Consider the following 25065-nt stretch of genomic DNA (forward strand, 5'->3'; position numbering starts at 1 on the left):
GACATTACTCCCACGGAGGAAAGTGCGCATGGTGTCTGTTGTATTCAATCCCGATGCAATTTCTGTGTTTCATCAACACTCTGATAGTCCACACATTACAGAATGCCCCCAGATGTGCATCGGAAACTACTACTGGTCTTCCAGGGAACGATCAAAGCGTAAACTTTTTGAGACATTACTCCATGGAGTAAAGGGCGCATGGTGACTGTTGTATTCAATACCGATGCAATTTCTGTGTTTCATCAGCACTCTGATAGTCCACAGATTACAGAATGACACCAGATGTGCATCGGAAACTACTACTTGTCTTCCAGGGAACGATCAAAGCGTAGACTGTTTGAGACATTACTCACATGGACGAAAGTACGCATGGTGACTGTTGTATTCAATCTCGCAGCAATTCCTGTGTTTCATCAACACTTTGAAGGTCCACAGATTACAGAGTGCCTCCAGATGTGCATCGGAAACTACTACTGGTCTTGCAGGGAACGATCAAAGAGTAGACTGTTAGAGACATTACTCCCACGGAGGAAAGTGCGCATGGTGTCTGTTGTATTCAATCCCGATGCAATTTCTGTGTTTCATCATCACTCTTATAGTCCACACTTTACAGAATGCCCCCAGATGTGCATCGGAAACTACTACTGGTCCTCCAGGGAACGATCAAAGCGTAAACTGTTTGAGACACTACTCCCATGGAGGAACGTGCGAATGGTAACTGTTGTATTCAATCCTGATGCAATTTCTTTGTGTCATCAACACTCTGATAGTCCAAACATTACAGAATGTCCCCAGATGTGCATCGGAAACTACTACTGGTCTTCCAGGGAACGATCAAAGCGTAAACTTTTTGAGACATTACTCCATGGAGTAAAGGGCGCATGGTGACTGTTGTATTCAATACCGATGCAATTTCTGTGTTTCATCAGCACTCTGATAGTCCACAGATTACAGAATGACACCAGATGTGCATCGGAAACTACTACTTGTCTTCCAGGGAACGATCAAAGCGTAGACTGTTTGAGACATTACTCACATGGACGAAAGTACGCATGGTGACTGTTGTATTCAATTCCGATGCAATTTCTTTGTGTCATCAACACTCTGATAGTCCACACATTACAGAATGTCCCCAGATGTGCATCGGAAACTACTACTGGTCTTCCAGGGAACGATCAAAGGGTAGACTCTTTGAGACATTACTCCCGTGGAGGACAGTGCGCATGGTGACTGTTGTATTCAATCCCCATGCAATTTCTGTGTTTCTTCAACACTGTGATAGTAAACAGATTACAGAATGTCTCCAGATGTGCATCGGGAAATACTACTGGTCTTACAGGGAACGATCAAATCGTAGACTGTTTCAGACATTACTCCAGTGGAGGAAAGTGCGCATGGAGACTGTTGTATTCAATCATGATGCAATTTCTGTGTTTTATCAACAGTCTGATAGTCCACACATTACAGAATGCCCCCAGATGTGCATCGGAAACTACTACTGGTCCTCCAGGGAACGATCAAAGCGTAAACTGTTTGAGACACTACTCCCATGGAGGAAAGTGCGAATAGTGACTGTTGTATTCAATCCTGATGCAATTTCTTTGTGTCATCAACACTCTGATAGTCCACACATTACAGAATGTCCCCAGATGTGCATCGGAAACTACTACTGGTCTTCCAGGGAACGATCAAAGCGTAAACTTTTTGAGACATTACTCCCATGGAGTAAAGTGCGCATGGTGACTGTTGTATTCAATACCGATGCGATTTCTGTGTTTCATCAGCACTCTGATAGTCCACAGATTACAGAATGACACCAGATGTGCATCGGAAACTACTACTTGTCTTCCAGGGAACGATCAAAGCGTAGACTGTTTGAGACATTACTCACATGGACGAAAGTACGCATGGTGACTGTTGTATTCAATCCCGATGCAATTTCTGTGTTTCATCAACACTCTGATAGTCCACACATTACAGAATGCCCCCAGATGTACATCGGAAACTACTACTGGTCTTCCAGGGAACAATCAAAGCGTAAACTGTATGAGACATTACTCATATGGAGGAAAGTGCGCATGGTGACTGTTGTATTCAATCCCGATGCAAGTTCTGTGTTTCATCAACACCCGGATAGACAACAGATTACAGAATGGCGGCAGATGTTCTTCGGAAACTACTACTTGTCTTCAGGGAACGATCAAAGCATAGACTCTTTGAGACTTTACTCACGTGGAGGAATGTGCTCATGGTGACTGTTGTATTCAATCCCAATGCAATTTCTGTGTTTCATCAACACTTTGAAGGTCCACAGATTACAGAATGTCTCCAGATGTGCATCGGGAAATACTACTGGTCTTCCAGGGAACGATCAAAGCGTAGACAGTTTCAGACATTACTCCCATGGAGGAAGGTGCGCATGGTGACTGTTGTATTCTTTCCCGATGCAATTTCCGTGTTTCGTCAACACTCTGATAGTCCACAGATTACAGATTGAATCCAGATGTGCATCGGAAACTACTACTGGTCTTCCTGGGAACGATCAAAGCGTAGACTGTTTAAGACATTACTCCCATGGAGGAAAGTGCGGATGAAGTCTGTTGTATTCAATCCCGATGCAATTTCTGTATTTCATCAACACTCTGATAGTCCACAGATTACAGATTGTCTCCAAATGTGCTTCGGAAACAACTACTGGTCTTCCAGGGAACGATCAAAGCGTAGACTGTTTGGGACATTACTCCCGTGGAGGAAAGCGCGCATGGTGACTGTTGTGATCAATACCCATGCCATTTCTGTGTTTTAACAACACTCTGATAGTCCACAGATTACAGAATTTCACCAGATGTGCATCGGAAACTACTACTGGTCTTCCAAGGAACGATCAAAGGGTAGACTGTTTGAGACATTACTCCCGTGGAGGACAGTGCGCATGGTGACTGTAGTATTCAATCCCCATGCAATTTCTGTGTTTCTTCAACACTCTGATAGTAAACAGATTGCAGAATGATACCAGATGTGCATCGGAAATTACTACTGGTCTTACAGGGAACGATCAAAGCGTAGACTGATTGAGACATCTCCCACGGAGGAAAGTGCGCATGGTGACTGTTGTATATAATCCCGATGCAATTTCTGTGTTTCATCAACACTTTGATTGTCCACAGATTACAGAATGTTTCCAGATGTGCATCGGAAACTACTACTGGTCTTCCAGGGAACGATCAAAGCGTGGACTGTTTCAGACTTTACTCCCATGGAGGAAAGTGCGGATGGTGACTGTTGTATTCAGTCCCGATGCAATTTCTGTGTTTCATCATCACTCTGTTAGTCCACAGATTACAGAATGCCACCAGATGTGCATCGGAATCTACTACTGGTCTTCCTGGGAACGATCAAAGCGTAGACAGTTTGAGTCATTACTCCCATGGAGGAAAGTGCGCTTGGTGACTGTATTAAATCGCGATGCAATTTCTGTGTTTCAACAACACTCTGATAGTCCGCAGATTACAGAATGCCTCTAGATGTGCATCGGAAACTACTACTTTTCTTCCAGGGAATGATCAAGGCGTAGACTCTTTGAGACATTACTCCCATTCACGTAAGAGCGCATGGTGACTGTTGTATTCAATGCCGACGCAATTTCTGTGTTTCATCAACACCCGGATAGACCACAGATTACAGAATGCCTCCTGATGTGCTTCGGAAACTACTACTGGTCTTCAGGGAACGATCAAAGCATAAACTGTTTGAGACATTACTCCCATGGTGGAAAGTGCGCATGGTGACTGTTGTATTCAATCCCGATGCAATTTCTGTGTTTCATCAACACTCAGTTAGTCCACAGATTACAGAATGCCTCCAGATGTGCATCGGAAACTACTACTGGTCTTCCAGGGAACGATCAAAGCGTACACTGTTTCAGACGTTACTCCCATGGAGGAAAGTGCGGATGGTGACTGTTGTATTCAATCCCGATGCAATTTCTGTGGTTCATCAACACTCTGATAGTCCACAGATTACAGACTGTCTCCAGATGTGCATCGGAAACTACTACTGGTCTTCCTGGGAACGATCAAAGCGTAGACTGTTTCAGACATTACTCCCATGGAGGAAAGTGCGGATGGTGCCTGTTGTATTCAAACCCGATGCAATTTCTGTGTTTCATCAACTCTCTGATAGTCCACAGATTATAGAATGACACCAGGTGTGATCGGAAACTGCTACTGGTAATCCAGGGAACGATCAAAGCGTAGACTGTTTGAGAATTACTCCCATGGAGGAAAGTGAACATTGTGACTGTTGTATTCAATCCCGATGGAATTACTGTGATTCATCCACATTCTGATAGTCCACAGATTACAGAATTCCTCCATATGTGCATCGGAAACTACTACTGGTCTTCCAGGGAACGATCAAATCGTAGACTGTTTCAGACATTACTCCCATGGAGGAAAGTGCGCATGGTGACAGCTGCATTCAATCCCGATGAAATTTCTGTGTTTCACCAACACTTTGAAGGTCCACCAGTGACAGAATGCCTCTAGATGTGCATCGGAAACTGCTAGTGTTCCTCCAGGAAGCGATCAAAGCGTAGACTGTTTGAGGCATTACTCCCATAGTGGAAAGTGCGGATGGTAACTGTTGTATTCACTCCCGATGCAATTTCTGTGTTTCATCAACACTTTGAATGTCCACAGATTACAGAGTGGCTCGAGTTGTGCATCGGAAACAACTACTGGTCTTGCAGGGAACGATCAAAACATAGACTGATAGAGACATTACTCCCATGGAGGAAAGTGCGCATGGTGTCTGTTGTATTCAATCCCGATGCTATTTCTGTGTTTCATCAACACTCTGATAGTCTATACATTACAGAATGCCCCCAGATGTGCATCGGAAACTACTACTTGTCTTCCAGGGAACGATCAAAGCGTAAACTGTTTGAGACATTACTCCCATGGAAGAAAGTGCGCATGGTGAATGTTGCATTCAATCCCGATGCAATTTCTGTGTTTGAACAACACTCTGATAGTTTACAGATTACCGAATGCCTCCAGATGTGCATCGGAAACTACTACTGGTCTTCCAGGGAACGATCAAAGCGTAGACTGTTTGAGAAATTACTCCCATGGAGGAAAATGCGCATGATGACTGTTGTATTCAATCCCTAAGCAATTTCTGTGTTTCATCAGCACTTTGAAGGTCCACAGATTACAGAATGCCTCCAGATGTGCATCGGAAACTACAACTGGTCTTGCAGGGAACGATCAAAGCGTAGATTGTTTGAGACATTACTCCCATGGAGGGAAGTGCGAATGGTGACTGTTGTATTCAATCCCGATGCAATTTCTGTGTTTCATCAACACTCTGATAGTCTACAGATTACAGAATGACACCAGACGTGCATCAGAAACTACTACTTGTCTTCCAGGGATCGATCAAAGCGAAGGCTGTTTGAGACATTACTCCAGTGGAGGAAAGTGCGCATGGTGACTGTTGTATTGAATCATGATGCAATTTCTGTGTTTCATCAACACATTGAAGGTCCACAGATTACAGAATGCCTCCAGATGTGCATCGGATGCTACTACTGGCCTTTCAGGGAAAGATCAAAGCGTAGACTCTTTGAGACATTACTCCCATGGAGGGAAGTGCGCATGGTGACTGTTGTATTCAATCCCGATGCAATTTCTGTCTTTTATCAACAATCTGATAGTCCACACATTACAGAATGCCCCCAGATGTGCATCGGAAACTACTACTGGTCTTCCAGAGAACAATCAAAGCGTAAACTGTTTGAGACATTTCTGCCATGGAGGAAAGCGCGCATGGTGACTGTTGTATTCAATCCCCATGCAATTTCTGTGTTTCATCAACACTCTGATAGTCCACAGGTTACAGAATGACACCAGATGTGCATCAGAAACTACTACTTGTCTTCCAGGGAACGATCGAAGCGTAGGCTGTTTGAGACATTACTCCCAAGGAGGAAAGTGGGCATGGTGACTGTTGTATTCAATCCCGATGAAATTTCTGTGTTTCATCAACACTTTGAAGGTCCACAGAATACAGAATGCCTCCAGATGAGCATCGGAAACTACTACTGGTCCTCCAGGGAACGATCAAAGCGTAAACTGTTTGAGACACTACTCCCATGGAGGAAGTTGCGAATGGTGACTGTTGTATTCAATCCTGATGCAATTTCTTTGTGTCATCAACACTTTGAAGGTCCACAGATTACAGAACGCCTCCAGATGTGTATCGGAAACTACTACTGGTCTTACAGTAAACGATCAAAGCGTAGACTGTTTGAGACAACACTCCCATGGAGGAAAGTGCGCATAATGACTGTTGTATTCAATCCGGAGGCAATTTCTGTGTTTCATCAACTCTTAAAATGTCCACAGATTACAGAATGCCTCCAGATGTGCATCAGAAACTACTACTGGTCTTGCAGGGAACGATGAAAGCGTAGACTGTTTGAGACATTACTCCCACGGAGGAAAATGCGCATGATGACTGTTGTATTCAATCCCGAGGCAATTTCTGTGTTTCATCAACACTCTGATAGTCCACACATTACAGAATGCCCCCAGATGTGCATCGGAAACTACTACTGGTCTTCCAGGGAACGATCAAAACTTAAACTTTTTGAGACATTACTCACATGGAGGAAAGTGCGCATGGCGACTGTTGTATTCAATCCCGATGCAATTTCAGTGTTTTATCAACACTCTCATAGTCGACACATTACAGAATGCCCCCAGATGTGCATCGGAAACTATTACTGGTCTTCCAGAGAACAATCAAAGCGTAAACTGTTTGAGACATTACTCCCACGGAGGAAAGCGCGCATGGTGACTGTTGTATTCAATCCCCATGCAATTTCTGTTTTTCATCAATACTCTTATAGTCCACTGATTACAGAAATTACACCAGATGTGCATCAGAAACTACTACTTGTCTTCCAGGGTACGATCAAAGCGTAGGCTGTTTGACACATTGCTCCCAAGGAAGAAAGTGGGCATGGTGACTGTCGTATTCAATCCCGATGCAATTTCTGTGTTTCATCAAAACTTTGAAGGTCGACAGATTACAGAATGCCTCCAGATGAGCATCGGATACTACTACTGGTCCTCCTGGGAATGATCAAAGCGTAAACTGTTTGAGACACTACTCCCATGGAGGAATGTGCGAATGGGGACTGTTGTATTCAATCCTGATGCAATTTCTTTGTGTCATCAACACTTTGAAGGTCCACAGATTACAGAATGCCTCCAGATGTGCATCGGAAACTACTACTGGTCTTGCAGGGAACGATCAAATCGTAGACTGTTTGAGACTTTGCTCCCACGGAGGAAAATGCGCATGGTGACTGTTGTATTCAATCCCGATGAAATTTCTGTGTTTCATCAACACTTTGAAGGTCCACAGAATACAGAATGCCTCCAGATGAGCATCGGAAACTACTACTGGTCCTCCAGGGAACGAGCAAAGCGTAAACTGTTTGAGACACTACTCCCATGGAGGAAGTTGCGAATGGTGACTGTTGTATTCAATCCTGATGCAATTTCTTTGTGTCATCAACACTTTGAAGGTCCACAGATTACAGAACGCCTCCAGATGTGTATCGGAAACTACTACTGGTCTTACAGTAAACGATCAAAGCGTAGACTGTTTGAGACAACACTCCCATGGAGGAAAGTGCGCATAATGACTGTTGTATTCAATCCGGAGGCAATTTCTGTGTTTCATCAACTCTTAAAATGTCCACAGATTACAGAATGCCTCCAGATGTGCATCAGAAACTACTACTGGTCTTGCAGGGAACGATGAAAGCGTAGACTGTTTGAGACATTACTCCCACGGAGGAAAATGCGCATGATGACTGTTGTATTCAATCCCGAGGCAATTTCTGTGTTTCATCAACACTCTGATAGTCCACACATTACAGAATGCCCCCAGATGTGCATCGGAAACTACTACTGGTCTTCCAGGGAACGATCAAAACTTAAACATTTTGAGACATTACTCACATGGAGGAAAGTGCGCATGGCGACTGTTGTATTCAATCCCGATGCAATTTCTGTGTTTTATCAACACTCTCATAGTCGACACATTACAGAATGCCCCCAGATGTGCATCGGAAACTACTACTGGTCTTCCAGAGAACAATCAAAGCGTAAACTCTTTGAGACATTACTCCCACGGAGGAAAGCGCGCATGGTGACTGTTGTATTCAATCCCCATGCAATTTCTGTTTTTCATCAACACTCTTATAGTCCACTGATTACAGAATGACACCAGATGTGCATCAGAAACTACTACTTGTCTTCCAGGGTACGATCAAAGCGTAGGCTGTTTGACACATTGCTCCCAAGGAAGAAAGTGGGCATGGTGACTGTCGTATTCAATCCCGATGCAATTTCTGTGTTTCATCAAAACTTTGAAGGTCGACAGAATACAGAATGCCTCCAGATGAGCATCGGATACTACTACTGGTCCTCCTGGGAATGATCAAAGCGTAAACTGTTTGAGACACTACTCCCATGGAGGAATGTGCGAATGGGGACTGTTGTATTCAATCCTGATGCAATTTCTTTGTGTCATCAACACTTTGAAGGTCCACAGATTACAGAATGCCTCCCGATGTGCATCGGAAACTACTACTGGTCTTACAGGAAACGATCAAAGCGTAGACTGTTTGAGACATTACTCCCATGGAGGAAAGTGCGCATAATGACTGTTGTATTCAATCCCGAGGCAATTTCTGTGTTTCATCAACACTTTAAAGGTCCACAGATTACAGAATGCCTCCAGATGTGCATCGGAAACTACTACTGGTCTTGCAGGGAACGATCAAATCGTAGACTGTTTGAGACTTTGCTCCCACGGAGGAAAATGCGCATGATGACTGTTGTATTCAATCCCGAGGCAATTTCTGTGTTTCATCAACACTTTGAAGGTCCACAGATTACAGAATGCCTCCAGATATGCATCGGAAACTACTAGTGGTCTTGCAGGAACGATCAAAGCGTAGACTGTTTGAGACAATACTCTCATGGAGGAAAGTGCGCATGGTGAGTGTTGTATTCAATTCCGATGCAATTTCTGTGTCTCATCAACACTCTGATAGTCCAGACATTACAGAATGCCCCGAGATGTGCGTCGGAAACTACTACTGGTCTTCCAGGGAACGATCAAAGCGTAAACATTTTGAGACATTACTCCCATGGAGGAAAGTGCGCATGGTGACTGTTGTATTCAATCCCGATGCAATTTCTGTGTTTCATCACCACTCTGATAGTCCACAGATTACAGAATGCCACCAGATGTGCATCGGAAACTACTACTGGTCTTCCTGGGAACGATCAAAGCGTAGACTGTTTGAGTCACTACCCCCATGGAGGAAAGTGCGCTTGGTGACTGTATTAAATCGCGATGCAATATCTGTGTTTCAACAACACTCTGATAGTCCACAGATTACAGAATGCCTCTAGATGTGCATCGGAAAATACTACTTTTCTTCCAGGGAATGATCAAGGCGTAGACTGTTTGAGACATTACTGCCATTCAGGTAAGTGCGCATGGTGACTGTTGTATTCAATGCCGACGCAATTTCTGTGTTTCATCAACACCCGGATAGACCACAGATTACAGAATGTCTCCAGATGTGCATCGGAAACTACTACTGGTCTTCAGGGAACGATCATAGCATAAACTGTTTGAGACATTACTCCCATGGTGGAAAGTGCGCATGGTGACTATTGTATTCAATCCCGATGCAATTTCTGTGTTTCATCAACACTCAGTTAGTCCACAGATTACAGAATGCCTCCAGATGTGCATCTGAAACTACTACTGGTCTTCCAGGGAGCGATCAAAGCGTACACTGTTTCAGACGTTACTCCTATGGAGGAAAGTGCTGATGGTGACTGTTGTATTCAATCCCGATGCAATTTCTGTGTTTCATCAACACTCTGATAGTCCACAGTTTAAAGACAGTCTCCAGATGTGCATCGGAAACTACTACTGGTCTTCCTGGGAACGATCAAAGCGTAGACTGTTTCAGACATTACTCCCATGGAGGAAAGTGCGGATGGTGCCTGTTGTATTTACTCCCGATGCCATTTCTGTGTTTCATCAACACTCTGATAGTCTACAGATTACAGAATGACACCAGATGTGATCGGAAACTGCTACTGGTCTTCCAGGGAACGATCAAAGCGTACACTGTTTCAGACATTACTCCCATGGAGGAAAGTGCGCATGGTGACTGTTGTGTTCAATCCCGTTGCAATTTCTGTGTATCATCAACACTCTGATAGTCCACAGATTACAGAATGCCTCCAGATGTGCATCGGAAACTACTACTGGTCTTCCTGTGAACTATCAAAGCGTAGACTGTTTGAGAATTACTCCCATGGAGGAAAGTGAACATTGTGACTGTTGTATTCAATCCCGATGGAATTTCTGTGTTTCATCCACATTCTGATAGTCCACAGATTACAGAATACCTCCATATGTGCATCGGAAACGACTACTGGTCTTCCAGGGAACGATCAAAGCGTAGACTGTGAGATATTACTCCCGTGGAGGAAAGTGAGCATGGTGACTGTTGTATTCAATCCCGATGCAATTTCTGTGTTTCATCAATACTCTGATAGTCCACAGATTACAGAATGACACCAGATGTGCATCGGAAACTACTACTGGTCTTCCACGGAACGATCAAATCGTAGACTGAGTCATTACTCCCATGGAGGAAAGTGCGCTTGGTGACTGTTGTATTAAATCGCGATGAAATTTCTGTGTTTCAACAACACTCTGATAGTCCACAGATTACAGAATGCCTCCATATGTGCATCGGAAACTGCTACTTTTCTTCCACGGAATGCTCAAGACGTAGACTGTTTGAGACATTACTCCCATGGAGGAAAGTGCGCATGGTGACTGTTGTAATCCAAGCCGATGCAATTTCTGTGTTTCATCAACACCCGGATAGAACACAGATTACAGAATGCCACCAGAAGTGCCTCGGGAACTACTACTGGTCTTCCAGGGAACGATCAAAGCGTGGACTGTTTCACACGTTGATCCCATAGAGGAAAGTGCGGATGGTGACTGTTGTATTCAATCCCGATTCAATTTCTGAGTTTCATCAACACTCTGATAGTCCACATATTACAGATTGTCTCCAGATGTGCATCAGAAACTACTACTGGTCTTCTTGGGAACGATCAAAGCGTAGACTGTTTCAGACATTACCCCCATGGACGAAAGTCCGGATGGTGACTGTTGTATTCAATCCCGATGCAATTTCTGTGTTTCATCAACACTCTGATAGTCCACAGATTACAGATTGCCTCCAGATGTGCATCGGAAACCACTACTGGTCTTCGTGGGAACGATCAAATCGTAGACTGTTTGAGAATTACTCCCATGGAAGAAAGTGCGCATGGTGCCTGTTGTATTCAATCCCGATGGAATTTCTGTGTTTCGTGAACTCTCAGTTAGGCCACAGATTACAGAATGCCTCCAGATGTGCATCGGAAACTACTACTGGTCTTCCAGGGAACGATCAAAGCGTACACTGTTTCAGACTTTACTCCCATGGTGGAAAGTGCGGATGGTGACTGTTGTATTCAATCCCGATGCAATTTCTGTGTTTCATCAACACTCTGATAGTACACAGATTACAGACTGTCTCCAGATGTGCATCGGGAACTACTACTGGTCTTCGTGGGAACGATCAAAGCGTAGACTGTTTCAGACATTACTCCCAAGGAGGAAAGTGCGGATGGTGCCTGTTGTTTTCACACGCGATGCAATTTCTGTGTTTCATCAACACTTTGAAGGTCCACAGATTACAGAATGCCTCCAGATGTGCATCGGAAACTACTACTGGTCTTCCGGGAAACGATCAAAGCGTAGACTATATCAGACATTACTCCCATGGAGGAAAGTGCGCATGGTGACTGTTGTATTCAATCCCCATGAAATTTCTGTGTTTCACCAACACTTTGATAGTCCACAGATTACAGATTGCCTCCAGATGTGCATCGGAAACCACTAATGGTCTTCCTGGGAACGATTAAAGCGTAGACTGTTTGAGACATTACTCCCATGGAGGTAAGTGCGATTGGTGACTGTTGTATTCAATCCCGATGCAATTTCTGTGTTTCATCAACACTCTGATAGTCCACAGATTACAGATTGTCTCCAGATGTGCATCAGAAACTACTACTGGTCTTCTTGGGAACGATCAATGCGTAGACTGTTTCAGACATTACTCGCATGGACGAAAGTGCGGATGGTGACTGTTGTATTAAATCCCGATGCAATTTCTGTGTTTCATCAACACTCTGATAGTCCACAGATTACAGATTGTCTCCAGATGTGCTTCAGAAACTACTAATTGTCTTCCAGGGAACGATCAAAGCGTAGACTGTTTGAGACATTACTCCCGTGGAGGAATGTGCGCATGGTGACTGTTGTTATCAATCCCCATGCCATATCTGTGTTTCATCAACACTGTGATAATCCACACATTACAGAATGCCTCCAGATGTGCATCGGAAACTACTACTGGTCTTCCAGGGAACGATCAAAGCGTACACTGTTTCAGACTTTACTCCCATGGAGGTAAGTGCGGATGGTGACTGTTGTATTCAATCCCGATGCAATTTCTGTGTTTCATCAACACTCTGATAGTCCACAGATTCCAGACTGTCTCCAGATGTGCATCGGAAACTACTACTGGTCTTCCTGGGAACGATCAAAGCGTAGACTGTATCAGACATTACTCCCATGGAGGGAAGTGCGGGTGGTGCCTGTTGCATTCACACCCTATGCAATTTCTGTGTTTCATCAACACTTTGAAGTTCCACAGGTTACAGAATGCCTCCAGATGTGCATCGGAAACTACTACTGGTCTTCCGGGGAACGATCAAAGCGTGGACTGTTTCAGACATTACTGCCATGGAGGAAAGTGCGCATGGTGACTGTTGTATTCAATCCCCATGAAATTTCTGTGTTTCATCAACACTCTGATAGTCCACAGATTACAGATTGCCTCCAGATGTGCATCGGAAACCACTACTGGTCTTCCTGGGAAGGATCAAAACGTAGACTGTTTGAGACTTTACTCCCATGGAGGAAAGTGCGAATGGTGACTGTTATATTCAATCCCGATGCAATTTCTGTGTTTCATCAACACTCTGATAGTCCACAGATTACAGAATGCCTCCATATGTGCTTTGGAAACTACTACTTTTCTTCCACGGAATGCTCAAGGCGTAGACTGTTTGAGACATTACTCCCATGGAGGAAAGTGCGCATGGTGACTGTTGTGATCCAAGCCGATGCAATTTCTATGTTTCATCAACACCCGGATAGACCACAGATTACAGAATGCCACCAGAAGTGCCTAGGAAATTATACTGGTCTTCCAGGGAACGATCATAGCGTGGACTGTTTCACACGTTGATCCCATAGAGGAAAGTGCGGATGGTGACTGTTGTATTCAATCGCGATTCAATTTCTGTGTTTCATCAACACTCTGATAGTCCACAGATTACAGATCGACTCCAGATGTGCATCAGAAACTACTACTGGCCTTCTTGGGAACGATCAATGCGTAGACTGTTTCAGACATTACTCCCATGGACGAAAGTGCGGATGGTGACTGTTGTATTAAATCCCGATGCAATTTCTGTGTTTCATCAACACTCTGATAGTCCAGAGATTACAGATTGTCTCCAGATGTGCTTCAGAAACTGCTACTGGTCTTCCAGGGAACGATCAAAGCGTAGACTCTTTGAGACATTACTCCCGTGGAGGAATGTTCGCATGTTGACTGTTGTTATCAATCCCCATGCCATTTCTGTGTTTCATCATTACTCTGATAATCCACACATTACAGAATGCCTCCAGATGTGCATCGGAAACTACTACTGGTCTTCCAGGGAACGATCAAAGCGTAGACTGTTTGAGAATTAATTCCCATGGAGGAATGTGCGCATGGTCACTGTTGTATTCAATCCCGATGCAATTTCTGTGTTTCATCAACACTCTGATAGTCCACAGATTACAGATTGCCCCCAGATGTGCATCGGAAACTACTACTGGTCTTCGTGGGAACGATCAAATCATAGACTGTTTGAGAATTACTCCCATGGAAGAAAGTGCGCATGGTGCCTGTTGTATTCAATCCCGATGGAATTTCTGTGTTTCATCAACACTCAGTTAGGCCACAGATTACAGAATGCCTCCAGATGTGCATCGGAAACTACTACTGGTCTTCTAGGGAACGATCAAAGCGTACACTGTTTCAGACTTTACTCCCATGGAGGTAAGTGCGGATGGTGACTGTTGTATTCAATCCCGATGCTATTTCTGTGTTTCATCAACACTCTGATAGTCCACAGATTCCAGACTGTCTCCAGATGTGCATCGGAAACTACTACTGGTCTTCCTGGGAACGATCAAAGCGTAGACTGTTTCAGACATTACTCCCATGGAGGAATGTGCGGATGGTGCCTGTTACATTCACACCCGATGCAATTTCTGTGTTTCATCAACACTTTGAAGTTCCACAGGTTACAGAATGCCTCCAGATGTGCATCGGAAACTACTACTGGTCTTCCGGGGAACGATCAAAGCGTGGACTGTTTCAGACATTACTGCCATGGAGGAAAGTGCGCATGGTGACTGTTGTATTCAATCCCCATGAAATTTCTGTGTTTCATCAACACTCTGATAGTCCACAGATTACAGATTGCCTCCAGATGTGCATCGGAAACCACTACTGGTCTTCCTGGGAACGATCAAAGCGTAGACTGTTTGAGACTTTACTCCAACGGAGGAAAGTGCGAATTGTGACTGTTGTATTCAATCCCGATGCAATTTCTGTGTTTCATCAACACTCTGATAGTCCACAGATTACAGAATGACACCAGATGTGCATCGGAAACTACTACTGGTGTTCCACGGAACGATCAAAGCGTGGACTGTTTCACACGTTGATCCCATAGAGGGAATTGCGGATGGTGACTGTTGTATTCAATCCCGATTCAATTTCTGTGTTTCATCAACACTCTGATAGTCCACAGATAACAGATTGTCTCCAGATGTGCATCAGAAACTACTACTGGTCTTCTTGGGAACGATCAAAGCGTAGACTGTTTGAGACATTACTCCCGTGGAGGAATGTGCGCATGGTGACTGTTGTTATCAACCCCCATGCCATTTCAGTGTTTCATCAACACTCTGATAGTCCACAGATCACAGAATGCAACCAGATGTGCATCGGAATTCACTACTGGTATTCCTGGGAACGATCAAAGCGTAGACTGTTTGAGTCATTACTCCCATGGAGGAAAGGGCGTATGATGACTCTTGTAATGAATCTTGTTGCAATTTCTGTGTTTCAACAACACTCTGATAATCCACACATTACAGAATGCCTCCAGATGTGCATCGGAAACTACTACTGGTCTTCCAGGGAATGATGAAAGCGTAGACTGTTTGAGAATTACTCCCATGGAGGAAAGTGCGCATGGCGACTATTGTATTCAATCCCAATGCAATTTCTGTGTTTCACCAACACTCTGATAGTCCACAGATTACAGAATGCCTCCAGATGTGCATCGGAAACTACTACTGGTCTTCCAGTGAACGATCAAAGCGTACACGGTTTCAGACGTTACTCCCATGGAGGAAAGTACGGATGGTGACTGTTGTATTCAATCCCGATGCAATTTCTGTGTTTCATCAACACTCTGATAGTCCACAGATTACAGACTGTCTCCAGATGTGCATCGGAGACTACTACTGGTCTTCCAGAGAACAATCAAAGCGTAAACTGTTTGAGGCATTTCTGCCATGGAGGAAAGCGCGCATGGTGACTGTTGTATTCAATCCCCATGCAATTTCTGTGTTTCATCAACACTCTGATAGTCCACAGGTTACAGAATGACACCAGATGTGCATCAGAAACTACTACTTGTCTTCCAGGGAACGATCGAAGCGTAGGCTGTTTGAGACATTACTCCCAAGGAGGAAAGTGGGCATGGTGACTGTTGTATTCAATCCCGATGAAATTTCTGTGTTTCATCAACACTTTGAAGGTCCACAGAATACAGAATGCCTCCAGATGAGCATCGGAAACTACTACTGGTCCTCCAGGGAACGATCAAAGCGTAAACTGTTTGAGACATTACCCCCATGGAGGAAGTTGCGAATGGTGACTGTTGTATTCAATCCTGATGCAATTTCTTTGTGTCATCAACACTTTGAAGGTCCACAGATTACAGAACGCCTCCAGATGTGTATCGGAAACTACTACTGGTCTTACAGTAAACGATCAAAGCGTAGACTGTTTGAGACAACACTCCCATGGAGGAAAGTGCGCATAATGACTGTCGTATTCAATCCGGAGGCAATTTCTGTGTTTCATCAACTCTTAAAATGTCCACAGATTACAGAATGCCTCCAGATGTGCATCAGAAACTACTACTGGTCTTGCAGGGAACGATGAAAGCGTAGACTGTTTGAGACATTACTCCCACGGAGGAAAATGCGCATGATGACTGTTGTATTCAATCCCGAGGCAATTTCTGTGTTTCATCAACACTCTGATAGTCCACACATTACAGAATGCCCCCAGATGTGCATCGGAAACTACTACTGGTCTTCCAGGGAACGATCAAAACTTAAACTTTTTGAGACATTACTCACATGGAGGAAAGTGCGCATGGCGACTGTTGTATTCAATCCCGATGCAATTTCTGTGTTTTATCAACACTCTCATAGTCGACACATTACAGAATGCCCCCAGATGTGCATCGGAAACTACTACTGGTCTTCCAGAGAACAATCAAAGCGTAAACTGTTTGAGACATCACTCCCACAGAGGAAAGCGCGCATGGTGACTGTTGTATTCAATCCCCATGCAATTTCTGTTTTTCATCAATACTCTTATAGTCCACTGATTACAGAAATTACACCAGATGTGCATCAGAAACTACTACTTGTCTTCCAGGGTACGATCAAAGCGTAGGCTGTTTGACACATTGCTCCCAAGGAAGAAAGTGGGCATGGTGACTGTCGTATTCAATCCCGATGCAATTTCTGTGTTTCATCAAAACTTTGAAGGTCGACAGAATACAGAATGCCTCCAGATGAGCATCGGATACTACTACTGGTCCTCCTGGGAATGATCAAAGCGTAAACTGTTTGAGACACTACTCCCATGGAGGAATATGCGAATGGGGACTGTTGTATTCAATCCTGATGCAATTTCTTTGTGTCATCAACACTTTGAAGGTCCACAGATTACAGAATGCCTCCCGATGTGCATCGGAAACTACTACTGGTCTTACAGGAGACGATCAAAGCGTAGACTGTTTGAGACATTACTCCCATGGAGGAAAGTGCGCATAATGACTGTTGTATTCAATCCCGAGGCAATTTCTGTGTTTCATCAACACTTTAAAGGTCCACAGATTACAGAATGCCTCCAGATGTGCATCGGAAACTACTACTGGTCTTGCAGGGAACGATCAAATCGTAGACTGTTTGAGACTTTGCTCCCACGGAGGAAAATGCGCATGGTGACTGTTGTATTCAATCCCGATGAAATTTCTGTGTTTCATCAACACTTTGAAGGTCCACAGAATACAGAATGCCTCCAGATGAGCATCGGAAACTACTACTGGTCCTCCAGGGAACGATCAAAGCGTAAACTGTTTGAGACATTACTCCCATGGAGGAAGTTGCGAATGGTGACTGTTGTATTCAATCCTGATGCAATTTCTTTGTGTCATCAACACTTTGAAGGTCCACAGATTACAGAACGCCTCCAGATGTGTATCGGAAACTACTACTGGTCTTACAGTAAACGATCAAAGCGTAGACTGTTTGAGACAACACTCCCATGGAGGAAAGTGCGCATAATGACTGTCGTATTCAATCCGGAGGCAATTTCTGTGTTTCATCAACTCTTAAAATGTCCACAGATTACAGAATGCCTCCAGATGTGCATCAGAAACTACTACTGGTCTTGCAGGGAACGATGAAAGCGTAGACTGTTTGAGACATTACTCCCACGGAGGAAAATGCGCATGATGACTGTTGTATTCAATCCCGAGGCAATTTCTGTGTTTCATCAACACTCTGATAGTCCACACATTACAGAATGCCCCCAGATGTGCATCGGAAACTACTACTGGTCTTCCAGGGAACGATCAAAACTTAAACTTTTTGAGACATTACTCACATGGAGGAAAGTGCGCATGGCGACTGTTGTATTCAATCCCGATGCAATTTCTGTGTTTTATCAACACTCTCATAGTCGACACATTACAGAATGCCCCCAGATGTGCATCGGAAACTACTACTGGTCTTCCAGAGAACAATCAAAGCGTAAACTGTTTGAGACATCACTCCCACGGAGGAAAGCGCGCATGGTGACTGTTGTATTCAATCCCCATGCAATTTCTGTTTTTCATCAATACTCTTATAGTCCACTGATTACAGAAATTACACCAGATGTGCATCAGAAACTACTACTTGTCTTCCAGGGTACGATCAAAGCGTAGGCTGTTTGACACATTGCTCCCAAGGAAGAAAGTGGGCATGGTGACTGTCGTATTCAATCCCGATGCAATTTCTGTGTTTCATCAAAACTTTGAAGGTCGACAGAATACAGAATGCCTCCAGATGAGCATCGGATACTACTACTGGTCCTCCTGGGAATGATCAAAGCGTAAACTGTTTGAGACACTACTCCCATGGAGGAATATGCGAATGGGGACTGTTGTATTCAATCCTGATGCAATTTCTTTGTGTCATCAACACTTTGAAGGTCCACAGATTACAGAATGCCTCCCGATGTGCATCGGAAACTACTACTGGTCTTACAGGAGACGATCAAAGCGTAGACTGTTTGAGACATTACTCCCATGGAGGAAAGTGCGCATAATGACTGTTGTATTCAATCCCGAGGCAATTTCTGTGTTTCATCAACACTTTAAAGGTCCACAGATTACAGAATGCCTCCAGATGTGCATCGGAAACTACTACTGGTCTTACAGTAAACGATCAAAGCGTAGACTGTTTGAGACAACACTCCCATGGAGGAAAGTGCGCATAATGACTGTTGTATTCAATCCGGAGGCAATTTCTGTGTTTCATCAACTCTTAAAATGTCCACAGATTACAGAATGCCTCAAGATGTGCATCAGAAACTACTACTGGTCTTGCAGGGAACGATGAAAGCGTAGACTGTTTGAGAAATTACTCCCACGGAGGAAAATGCGCATGATGACTGTTGTATTCAATCCCGAGGCAATTTCAGTGTTTCATCAACACTCTGATAGTCCACACATTACAGAATGCCCCCAGATGTGCATCGGAAACTACTACTGGTCTTCCAGGGAACGATCAAAACTTAAACATTTTGAGACATTACTCACATGGAGGAAAGTGCGCATGGCGACTGTTGTATTCAATCCCGATGCAATTTCTGTGTTTTATCAACACTCTCATAGTCGACACATTACAGAATGCCCCCAGATGTGCATCGGAAACTACTACTGGTCTTCCAGAGAACAATCAAAGCGTAAACTGTTTGAGACATTACTCCCACGGAGGAAAGCGCGCATGGTGACTGTTGTATTCAATCCCCATGCAATTTCTGTTTTTCATCAACACTCTTATAGTCCACTGATTACAGAATGACACCAGATGTGCATCAGAAACTACTACTTGTCTTCCAGGGTACGATCAAAGCGTAGGCTGTTTGACACATTGCTCCCAAGGAAGAAAGTGGGCATGGTGACTGTCGTATTCAATCCCGATGCAATTTCTGTGTTTCATCAAAACTTTGAAGGTCGACAGAATACAGAATGCCTCCAGATGAGCATCGGATACTACTACTGGTCCTCCTGGGAATGATCAAAGCGTAAACTGTTTGAGACACTACTCCCATGGAGGAATGTGCGAATGGGGACTGTTGTATTCAATCCTGATGCAATTTCTTTGTGTCATCAACACTTTGAAGGTCCACAGATTACAGAATGCCTCCCGATGTGCATCGGAAACTACTACTGGTCTTACAGGAAACGATCAAAGCGTAGACTGTTTGAGACATTACTCCCATGGAGGAAAGTGCGCATAATGACTGTTGTATTCAATCCCGAGGCAATTTCTGTGTTTCATCAACACTTTAAAGGTCCACAGATTACAGAATGCCTCCAGATGTGCATCGGAAACTACTACTGGTCTTGCAGGGAACGATCAAATCGTAGACTGTTTGAGACTTTGCTCCCACGGAGGAAAATGCGCATGATGACTGTTGTATTCAATCCCGAGGCAATTTCCGTGTTTCATCAACACTTTGAAGGTCCACAGATTACAGAATGCCTCCAGATATGCATCGGAAACTACTAGTGGTCTTGCAGGAACGATCAAAGCGTAGACTGTTTGAGACAATACTCTCATGGAGGAAAGTGCGCATGGTGAGTGTTGTATTCAATTCCGATGCAATTTCTGTGTCTCATCAACACTCTGATAGTCCACACATTACAGAATGCCCCGAGATGTGCGTCGGAAACTACTACTGGTCTTCCAGGGAACGATCAAAGCGTAAACATTTTGAGACATTACTCCCATGGAGGAAAGTGCGCATGGTGACTGTTGTATTCAATCCCGATGCAATTTCTGTGTTTCATCACCACTCTGATAGTCCACAGATTACAGAATGCCACCAGATGTGCATCGGAAACTACTACTGGTCTTCCTGGGAACGATCAAAGCGTAGACTGTTTGAGTCACTACCCCCATGGAGGAAAGTGCGCTTGGTGACTGTATTAAATCGCGATGCAATATCTGTGTTTCAACAACACTCTGATAGTCCACAGATTACAGAATGCCTCTAGATGTGCATCGGAAATTACTACTTTTCTTCCAGGGAATGATCAAGGCGTAGACTGTTTGAGACATTACTGCCATTCAGGTAAGAGCGCATGGTGACTGTTGTATTCAATGCCGACGCAATTTCTGTGTTTCATCAACACCCGGATAGACCACAGATTACAGAATGTCTCCAGATGTGCATCGGAAACTACTACTGGTCTTCAGGGAACGATCATAGCATAAACTGTTTGAGACATTACTCCCATGGTGGAAAGTGCGCATGGTGACTATTGTATTCAATCCCGATGCAATTTCTGTGTTTCATCAACACTCAGTTAGTCCACAGATTACAGAATGCCTCCAGATGTGCATCTGAAACTACTACTGGTCTTCCAGGGAGCGATCAAAGCGTACACTGTTTCAGACGTTACTCCTATGGAGGAAAGTGCTGATGGTGACTGTTGTATTCAATCCCGATGCAATTTCTGTGTTTCATCAACACTCTGATAGTCCACAGTTTAAAGACAGTCTCCAGATGTGCATCGGAAACTACTACTGGTCTTCCTGGGAACGATCAAAGCGTAGACTGTTTCAGACATTACTCCCATGGAGGAAAGTGCGGATGGTGCCTGTTGTATTTACTCCCGATGCCATTTCTGTGTTTCATCAACACTCTGATAGTCCACAGATTACAGAATGACACCAGATGTGATCGGAAACTGCTACTGGTCTTCCAGGGAACGATCGAAGCGTAGACTGTTTCAGACATTACTCCCATGGAGGAAAGTGCGCATGGTGACTGTTGTGTTCAATCCCGTTGCAATTTCTGTGTATCATCAACACTCTGATAGTCCACAGATTACAGAATGCCTCCAGATGTGCATCGGAAACTACTACTGGTCTTCCTGTGAACTATCAAAGCGTAGACTGTTTGAGAATTACTCCCATGGAGGAAAATGAACATTGTGACTGTTGTATTCAATCCCGATGGAATTTCTGTGTTTCATCCACATTCTGATAGTCCACAGATTACAGAATACCTCCATATGTGCATCGGAAACGACTACTGGTCTTCCAGGGAACGATCAAAGCGTAGACTGTGAGATATTACTCCCGTGGAGGAAAGTGAGCATGGTGACTGTTGTATTCAATCCCGATGCAATTTCTGTGTTTCATCAACACTCTGATAGTCCACAGATTACAGAATGACACCAGATGTGCATCGGAAACTACTACTGGTCTTCCACGGAACGATCAAATCGTAGACTGAGTCATTACTCCCATGGAGGAAAGTGCGCTTGGTGACTGTTGTATTAAATCGCGATGAAATTTCTGTGTTTCAACAACACTCTGATAGTCCACAGATTACAGAATGCCTCCATATGTGCATCGGAAACTGCTACTTTTCTTCCACGGAATGCTCAAGACGTAGACTGTTTGAGACATTACTCCCATGGAGGAAAGTGCGCATGGTGACTGTTGTAATCCAAGCCGATGCAATTTCTGTGTTTCATCAACACCCGGATAGAACACAGATTACAGAATGCCACCAGAAGTGCCTCGGGAACTACTACTGGTCTTCCAGGGAACGATCAAAGCGTGGACTGTTTCACACGTTGATCCCATAGAGGAAAGTGCGGATGGTGACTGTTGTATTCAATCCCGATTCAATTTCTGAGTTTCATCAACACTCTGATAGTCCACATATTACAGATTGTCTCTAGATGTGCATCAGAAACTACTACTGGTCTTCTTGGGAACGATCAAAGCGTAGACTGTTTCAGACATTACCCCCATGGACGAAAGTCCGGATGGTGACTGTTGTATTCAATCCCGATGCAATTTCTGTGTTTCATCAACACTCTGATAGTCCACAGATTACAGATTGCCTCCAGATGTGCATCGGAAACCACTACTGGTCTTCGTGAGAACGATCAAATCGTAGACTGTTTGAGAATTACTCCCATGGAAGAAAGTGCGCATGGTGCCTGTTGTATTCAATCCCGTTGGAATTTCTGTGTTTCATCAACTCTCAGTTAGGCCACAGATTACAGAATGCCTCCAGATGTGCATCGGAAACTACTACTGGTCTTCCAGGGAACGATCAAAGCGTACACTGTTTCAGACTTTACTCCCATGGTGGAAAGTGCGGATGGTGACTGTTGTATTCAATCCCGATGCAATTTCTGTGTTTCATCAACACTCTGATAGTACACAGATTACAGACTGTCTCCAGATGTGCATCGGGAACTACTACTGGTCTTCGTGGGAACGATCAAAGCGTAGACTGTTTCAGACATTACTCCCAAGGAGGAAAGTGCGGATGGTGCCTGTTGTTTTCACACGCGATGCAATTTCTGTGTTTCATCAACACTTTGAAGGTCCACAGATTACAGAATGCCTCCAGATGTGCATCGGAAACTACTACTGGTCTTCCGGGAAACGATCAAAGCGTAGACTATATCAGACATTACTCCCATGGAGGAAAGTGCGCATGGTGACTGTTGTATTCAATCCCCATGAAATTTCTGTGTTTCACCAACACTTTGATAGTCCACAGATTACAGATTGCCTCCAGATGTGCATCGGAAACCACTAATGGTCTTCCTGGGAACGATTAAAGCGTAGACTGTTTGAGACATTACTCCCATGGAGGTAAGTGCGATTGGTGACTGTTGTATTCAATCCCGATGCAATTTCTGTGTTTCATCAACACTCTGATAGTCCACAGATTACAGATTGTCTCCAGATGTGCATCAGAAACTACTACTGGTCTTCTTGGGAACGATCAATGCGTAGACTGTTTCAGACATTACTCGCATGGACGAAAGTGCGGATGGTGACTGTTGTATTAAATCCCGATGCAATTTCTGTGTTTCATCAACACTCTGATAGTCCACAGATTACAGATTGTCTCCAGATGTGCTTCAGAAACTACTAATTGTCTTCCAGGGAACGATCAAAGCGTAGACTGTTTGAGACATTACTCCCGTGGAGGAATGTGCGCATGGTGACTGTTGTTATCAATCCCCATGCCATATCTGTGTTTCATCAACACTGTGATAATCCACACATTACAGAATGCCTCCAGATGTGCATCGGAAACTACTACTGGTCTTCCAGGGAACGATCAAAGCGTAGACTGTTTGAGAATTACTCCCATGGAGGAATGTGCGCATGGTCACTGTTGTATTCAATCCCAATGCAATTTCTGTGTTTCATCAACACTCTGATAGTCCACAGATTACAGATTGCCCCCAGATATGCATCGGAAACTACTACTGGTCTTCGTGGGAACGATCAAATCGTAGACTGTTTGAGAATTACTCCCATGGAAGAAAGTGCGCATGGTGCCTGTTGTAATCAATCCCGATGGAATTTCTGTGTTTCATCAACACTCAGTTAGGCCACAGATTACAGAATCCCTCCAGATGTGCATCGGAAACTACTACTGGTCTTCCAGGGAACGATCAAAGCGTACACTGTTTCAGACTTTACTCCCATGGAGGTAAGTGCGGATGGTGACTGTTGTATTCAATCCCGATGCAATTTCTGTGTTTCAACAACACTCTGATAGTCCACAGATTACAGAATGCCTCCATATGTGCTTTGGAAACTACTACTTTTCTTCCACGGAATGCTCAAGGCGTAGACTGTTTGAGACATTACTCCCATGGAGGAAAGTGCGCATGGTGACTGTTGTGATCCAAGCCGATGCAATTTCTATGTTTCATCAACACCCGGATAGACCACAGATAACAGAATGCCACCAGAAGTGCCTAGGAAATTATACTGGTCTTCCAGGGAACGATCAAAGCGTGGACTGTTTCACACGTTGATCCCATAGAGGAAAGTGCGGATGGTGACTGTTGTATTCAATCCCGATTCATTTTCTGTGTTTCATCAACACTCTGATAGTCCACAGATTACAGATCGACTCCAGATGTGCATCAGAAACTACTACTGGCCTTCTTGGGAACGATCAATGCGTAGACTGTTTCAGACATTACTCCCATGGACGAAAGTGCGGATGGTGACTGTTGTATTAAATCCCGATGCAATTTCTGTGTTTCATCAACACTCTGATAGTCCAGAGATTACAGATTGTCTCCAGATGTGCTTCAGAAACTGCTACTGGTCTTC

The sequence above is a fragment of the Schistocerca gregaria genome, chromosome 3 (genome assembly GCF_023897955.1).
Source record: "Schistocerca gregaria isolate iqSchGreg1 chromosome 3, iqSchGreg1.2, whole genome shotgun sequence".
NCBI lineage: Eukaryota > Metazoa > Arthropoda > Insecta > Orthoptera > Acrididae > Schistocerca > Schistocerca gregaria.